Here is a 7,579-nt window from a genome sequence, read left to right on the forward strand (position 1 = left end):
CTGCAAGCCATCGACAGAGGTGGATGTGCTGACGGTGTATGACACCTCCCATCTCTTTGGGGGAAGGTGATCGAGGCGATTATGCTGAGGGCATGTAATACGGTGAACATCTGTCAGTAACGTCTGGTATGAATTACACTACTGGCCACTAAAATTGCTACACCATGAAGATGACGTCCTACAGACGCGAAATTTAACCGACTGGAAGAAGATGATGTGATACGCAAATGATTAGCTTTTCAGAACAATCACACAAGGTTGTCGTCGGTGGCGACACCTACAACGTGCTGACATGAGGAAAGTTTCCAACTTATTTTTCATACACAAACAGCAGTTGACCGGCGTTGCCTGGTGAAACGTTGTTGTGATGCCTCGTGTAAGGAGGAGAAATGCGTACCATCACGTTTCCGACTTTGATAAAGGTCGGATTGTAGCCTATCGCAATTGCGGTTTATCGTATCGCGCCATTGTTGCTCGCGTTGCTCGAGATCCAATGGCTGTTAGCAGAATATGGAATCGGTGCGTTCAGGAGGGTAATAGGAACGCCGTGCTGGATCCCAACGGCCTCGTATCACTAGCAGTGGAGATGACAGGCATCTTATCCGCATGCCTGTAACGGATCGTGCAGCCACGTGTCGATCCCTGAGTCAACAGATGGGGACGTTTGCAAGACAGCAACCATCTGCACGAACAGTTCGGCGACGTTTGCAGCAGCATGGACTATCAGCTCGGAGACCATGGCTGCGGTTACCCTTGACGCTGCATCATAGACAGGAGCGTCTGCGATGGTGTACTCAACGTTGATCCTAGGTGCACGAATGGCAAAACGTCATTTTTTCGGATGAATCCAGGTTCTGTTTACAGCATCATGATGGTCGCATTCGTGTTTGGCGACATCGCGTTGAATGCACGTTGGAAGCGTGTATTCGTCTTCGCCATACTGGCGTATCACCCGGCGTGATGGTATGGGGTGCCACTGGTTACACGTCTCGGTCACCTCTTGTTCGCATTGACGGCACTTTCAACAGTGAATGTTACGTTTCAGATGTGTTACGACCCGTGGCTCTACCCTTCATTCGATCCCTGCGAAACCCTACATTTCAGCCGGACAATGCACGACCGCATGTTGCAGGTCCTGTACGGGCCTTTCTGGATACATAAAATGTTCGACTGCTGCCCTGGCCAGCACATTCTCCAGATCTCTGACCAATTGAAAACGCCTGGTCAATGGTGGCCGAGCAACTGGCTCGTGACAATACGCCAGTCACTACACTTGATGAACTGTGGTATCGTGTAGAAGCTGCATGGGCAGCTGTACCTGTACACGCCATCCAAGCTCTGTTTAACTCAATGCCCAGGCGTATCAAGGCCGTTATAACGGCCAGAGGTGGTTGTTCTGGGTACTGATCTCTCAGGATCTATGCACCCAAACTGCGTGCAAATGTAATCGCATGTCGGTTCTAGTACAATATATTTGTCCAATGAATACCCGTTTATCATCTGCATTTCTTCTTGGTGTAGCATTTTAATGTCCAGTAGTGTATTTCTTCTTTACCAAATCGTATTATCGTAGTATGTTTCCCCAGTACCATAAACTGGTGAATTATAAATAACAAATTTCCCCTTAGTACCGGGGCGTGCTGAAAAGGAATGCCTCTGAACTTTTTATGTAAAAACTCTTAAAGCTTTTTAAATAAAACAAATGTTATTAACATTCTACATCTTTATTCTTCATATCTACATGTTTCGGCGCTGTGCCGTTAGATGGTTGGTTTGTGGCATTAAAGGGACCAGACTACTACGGTCATCGGTCCCTTGTCCCAAGGGGGAGAGAGAAAAAAAAAAAAAAAACTAAAACCTCCTAAAGAGAAGAAAAACGAAATCAGGAAAGACGGCAGACGACACAGGACAAGAAATACTCAGACAAAGAACAGACAAAACAAAGTAAAACCACACAGAGTGTGGCGGTGGTTGGCCGACCATAGGGATAAAAAAGGAAAAGCCAGCCACCGAGAACACATTAAAAACTCTGTTTAAAATCGTAGGCCAAAGGCCAGAATCAACACAATACAATGAAATGGAACAAAAGCACTCAGATTAAACGACAAAAACCCCCTGACCGAATAAAACGTAAAACTAAGTCAGCCATAGCAGAGTCATCTGTCAAAAGCGCAGGGAGCGTGTCATGCAGTTCGAACGACTGTCTGAGCACAGCTAAAAGTGGACAGTCCAATAAAATGTGGACCACTGTCAAAACGGAGCCGCAGCGACATAAAGGTGGGTCCTCACGTCGCAATAGGTGGCCGTGCGTCAGCCATGTGTGTCCAATGCGCAGCCGGCAGAGGACAACAGACTCCTTGCGACAGGCCCGCAAGGAGGAGCGCCACACACCGGTAGCCTCCTTGATGGCCCGAAGTTTGTTTCGTGAAGGCAGGGCGCGCCATTCAGTGTCCCAAAGGTCCAGAATTTTGCTGCGTAGGAACGTTCGCAAATCTGTCTCCGGGAGGCCAATGTCCAGAGATGGCGTACTGGTGGCCTCTTTCGCCAGGCGGTCAACATTCTCATTGCCGGGTATCCCAACATGGCCTGGGGTCCACACGAAGATCACAGAGCGGCAGCAACGCGCAAGAGTACACTGGGACTCCTGGATAGCCATCACCAGACGAGAACGAGGGAAACACTGGCCGAGAGTTCGTAAACCGCTCAGGGAATCACTACAGATAACGAAGGACTCACCTGAGCAGGAGCGGATATACTCTAGGGCGCGAAAGATGGCGACCAGCTCAGCAGTGTAAACACTGCAGCCAGCCGGCAACGAACGTTGTTCAGAATGGTCCCCTAGAGTTAGTGCATAACCGACACGACCAGCAACCATCGAACCGTCGGTGTAGACAACGCCAGAGCCCTGATACGTGGTCAGGATGAAATAAAAGTGGCGTCGGAAGGCATCCGGAGGGACTGAGTCCTTCGGGCCCTGTGCCAAGTCGAGCCGAAGGCAAGGGCGAGGCACACACCATGGGGGTGTACGCAATGTGGCCCGGAAAGGAGGTGGTACAGGGAAACACCCAAGCCCGTAGAGAAGCTGTTTGACACGTACGGCGATCGGACAACCCGACTGGGGCCGACGATCTGGCAGATGGACGACGGACTGCGGGAACAGGACACGATAATTTGGATGCCCGGGCAAACTAAAAATATGGGCAGCATAAGCAGCCAGTAATTGTTGGCGTCGTAACCGCAATGGAGGGACACCTGCCTCCACAAGTATGCTGTCCACAGGGCTGGTCCGGAAGGCACCAGTGGCAAGGCGTATCCCGCTGTGGAGAATTGGGTCCAGCAGCCGCAACGCAGATGGGGATGCTGAGCCAGAAGCCAGACTCCCTTAGTCCAGACGGGACTGGATTAACGCCTGGTAAAGCCGTAGGAGAGTAGATCGGTCGGCGCCCCACCTGGTGTGGCTCAGGAATCGCAGACCATTTAGATGCCACCAACACGCCTGTTTAAGCTGCAGAATATGAGGCAGCAAAGTCAACCGGGCATCAAAAACCTCCCCCAAAAACCTATGCGACTCCACCACTGTAAGAAGCTCGCCGTTAAGATAAAGCCGCGGCTCCGGGTGAACAGTGCGTCGCCGGCAGAAATGCATAACGCAGGTCTTGGCTGCGGAAAACTGAAAACCATGCGCTACAGCCCAAGACTGCGCCTTGCGGATTGGCCCTGTAGCTGACGTTCTGCAGCTGCAATGTCAATAGAGCTGTAGTAAAGGCAGAAGTCGTCAGCATACAGGGAAGCGGAGACAGAATTTCCCACGGCCGCAGCGAGCCCGTTAATGGCTATTAAAAACAGACAGACACTTAGAACAGAACCCTGTGGCACACCGTTCTCCTGGACTTGGGAGGAACTATATGAGGCCGCTACGTGCACGCGGAAGGTACGATACGACAGAAAATTGCGGATATAGATCGGCAGAGGGCCCCCGAAGACCCCATCCATAAAGCGTAGAAAGGATATGATGACGCCATGTCGTATCATACGCCTTCCGCATGTCGAAAAAGACAGCGACCAGATGCTGACGGAGGGCAAAGGCAGTACGGATGGCCGTCTCCAGGCTCACCAGATTGTCGGCTGCGGAAGGCCAGAAAGCCCCGAGACTCCGGTACCCAATTCAAGCGCCGGCTCACTATTCGTTCAAGCAACTTGCAAAGAACGTTGGTGAGGCTAATGGGACGGTAGCTGTCCACCTCTAAAGGGTTCTTCCCCGGTTTCAGAATGGGGACAACAAGACTTTCCCGCCATTGCGACGGAAACTCACCCTTGACCCAAATGCGGTTGTAAAGGTCGAGGAGGCGTCGCTGGCAGTCCACTGAAAGGTGTTTCAGCATCTGAGAGTGGATGCTATCTGGCCCAGGAGCGGTATCAGGACAAGCGGCGAGGGCACTGCGAAATTCCCACTCACTGAATGGAACATTGTACAATTCAGGATGGTGGGTGCGAGAAGAAAGACTCCGACGTTCCATTCGGTCTGTAATGGAGCGGAAGCGCAAGGGGTAGTTGGCAGAAGCGGAATTCAGGGCAAAGTGCTCTGCCAAGCGGTTTGCAATGACGTCGGAGTCAGTACAAACTGCTCCATTCAGTGAGAGCGCAGGCACGCTGACAGGGGTCCGATAGCCATAGAGGCGTCGAATCTTGGCCCAGACCTGCGATGGAGTGACATGGAGGCCAATGGTGGACACATACCGCTCCCAGCACTCCTGCTTGCGTTGGCGGATAACGCGGCGGGCTCGCGCACACAGCCGTTTGAAGGCGACAAGGTGTTCAATTGACGGATGTCGCTTGTGACGCTGGAGCGCCCGCCGGCGAGCTTTAATCGCTTCAGCGATCTCAGGCGACCACCAAGACACAGTCCGCCGCCGAGGGGATCCAGAAGAACGGGGAATGGCAGATTCGGCGGCAGTAATGATGCTGGTGGTGACCGATTGAACCACTGCATAAATGTCATCGTTAGAGAGAGGCTCAATAGCGGCAGTGGAGGTGAACAAGTCCCAGTCAGCCTTATTCAGAGCCCATCTGCTAGGGCGCAGAGAAGACTGACGCTGTGTAGCAGTGACAGAAAGATCGGGAAGTGGTCAGTACCACGCAGGTCGTCATGCACTCTCCATTGGACAGACGGTAAGAGGCTGGGGCTACAGATCGAAAGGTCAATGGCGGAGTATGTGCCATGCGCCACACTGAAGTGTGTGAAGGCACCATCATTTAATATCGAGAGATCGAGCTGCGCCAATAAATGCTCAACGACGGCGCCTCGACTTGTTGCCACTGACCCACCCCACAGATGGTTATGGGCGTTAAAGTCGCCCAGTAACAAGAAAGGTGGCGGCAATTGGGCTATCAGAGCAGCCAGGACATGCTGCGCAACATCACCATCCGGTGGAAGGTAAAGACTGCAGACGGTAACAGCCTGTGGCGTCCACACCCGAACAGCGACAGCCTCTAAAGGTGTGTGGAGAGGTACAGACTCGCTGTGAAGAGAGTTCAGGACATAGATGCAGACGCCACCAGACACCCTTTCATAAGCTGCCCGGTTCTTATAGTAACCCCGATAGCCATGGAGGGTGGGGGTTCGCATTGCTGGAAACCAAGTTTCCTGCAGAGCAATGCAGAGGAAAGGGTGAAGGCTGATAAGTTGGCGGAGCTCAGCTAGATGGTGGAAGAAACCGCTACAGTTCCACTGGAGGATGGTGTTGTCCATGGCTGAGAAAGGCGTGACGGGACTGGGAAGGGAGATTACGCCGCTGGGTCACCTGCTGCCTCCGATTGAGCACCTGGGATAGTGCTTTCCATGGCGTCTGATGGATCGGCGAGATCGAGGTCCTCAGCGGACGCCAGAATCTCCACCTCGTCCTCAGACGCAGAGCTTGTAGGAAGCGGTGGGATGGCTGCCACCACTATGTCGTTAGCCTTGGGGACTTTCTTCTTCTTCTGTTTCTCGTGCTGTGCCTTCGATGGTTCAGGCTGGGAGGGCTTCACTGGGTCAGTCTCAGGGACAGACGACGACCGTGAGGCCCTACAACCAGGGACCGGTGGTTGTTTGAACCACTTACGGCTGTCTGCTTTTGTACCGGTCGGAACATGCGAAGGGAGGTCCCCAAGGGACCCCTTCCTGGCGAGGGGAGCCGAAGACGTTTTACACTTCTCCGGCTGGGAAACGGGAACTGATGTCCCGGATGGTTGGTGGGGTGTTGCTCCTGAAGTAGATGGAGCACGAGCAACAGGAAATTTAGTGCCCCACGCCATCAAGGGGGCAGGTGTTGGCCTTCGACTCTGAGAGCTGACTGGAGCTGATGGAACTGTAGCAGGAGTGACAGTTGCGGCATAAGAAGATATCATACGCACTGGATGAAGGCGATCATATTTCCGCTTCGCCTCAGTGTACGTCAGTCGGTCGAGGGTCTTGATTTCCATGATTTTCCGCTCCTTCTGCAGAATTGGACAGTCTGGCGAGCAAGGCGGATGGTGTTCTCCACAGTTCACGCAGATGGGAGGTGGGGCACAGGGATTATCAGGATGGGATGGTCGACCACAATCGCGACATACGAGGCCGGAAGCACAGCGTGAAGACATATGGCCGAACTTCCAACACTTGAAGCACCGCATCGTGGGAGGGATATATGGCTTGACATCACAACGGTACACCGTCACCTTGACCTTCTCAGGTAATGTATCACCCTCAAAGGTCAAGATGAAGACACCGGTGGCAACCTGATGTTCCCTCGGACCCCGGTGGACGCGCCGGATGGACGCGCCGGACGAAATGGACACCTCGTCGCTCCAAGTTGGCGCGCAGCTCGTCATCGGACTGTAAAAGGAGATCCCTGTGGAAGATAATGCCCTGGACCATATTCAAACTTTTATGGGGCGTGATAGTAACAGAGACATCCCCCAGCTTATTACAAGCGAGCAAGGCTCGTGACTGGGCGGAGGATGCCGTTTTTATCAACACCGATCGGGACCGCATTTTGGAGAAACCATCCACCTCCCCAAACTTGTCCTCTAAATGCTCTACAAAGAACTGAGACTTCACGGACATAAAGGATTCCCCGTCAGCTCTGGTACAGACAAGATACCTGGGCGAAGACGTCTCACTTTCAGTCAATGCCTTTCGTTCCTCCCACGACGTAATCAGGGAGGGGAACGATTTGGGGTCATAAACGTTACCCTTAAAATGGGCCCTCGAACGCTTAGAGACTGCTGGTGGCTGGTCACCAGCAAGAGAAGATGTGCCACGCTTCATTGCGTGTCATCCACCCTGATGCCACCTACTCCGACCAAGGGCCCTCACCATGGGCGCCACCCAGCTACAGCAAAGGCCTCCTGGCAGGATGGCCATTGCCGGGAGTTCCGATGCCCCAGGGAGATGGGCATCTACTCCTTGGAATACGTGGGGAGTTAACGCCGCAGGCATCAGTAGAGCGATCCCTGTGTTGTCAGGGGGCTACAACCAACAGGGTACATTGCGGCCCCACCACAACGGACTGGCTACTGTGCTGGATGATAGGTGCAAAAAGGTATAAAGTCGTCG

Source organism: Schistocerca gregaria, chromosome 1, assembly GCF_023897955.1.
Source record: "Schistocerca gregaria isolate iqSchGreg1 chromosome 1, iqSchGreg1.2, whole genome shotgun sequence".
Classification (NCBI taxonomy): domain Eukaryota; kingdom Metazoa; phylum Arthropoda; class Insecta; order Orthoptera; family Acrididae; genus Schistocerca; species Schistocerca gregaria.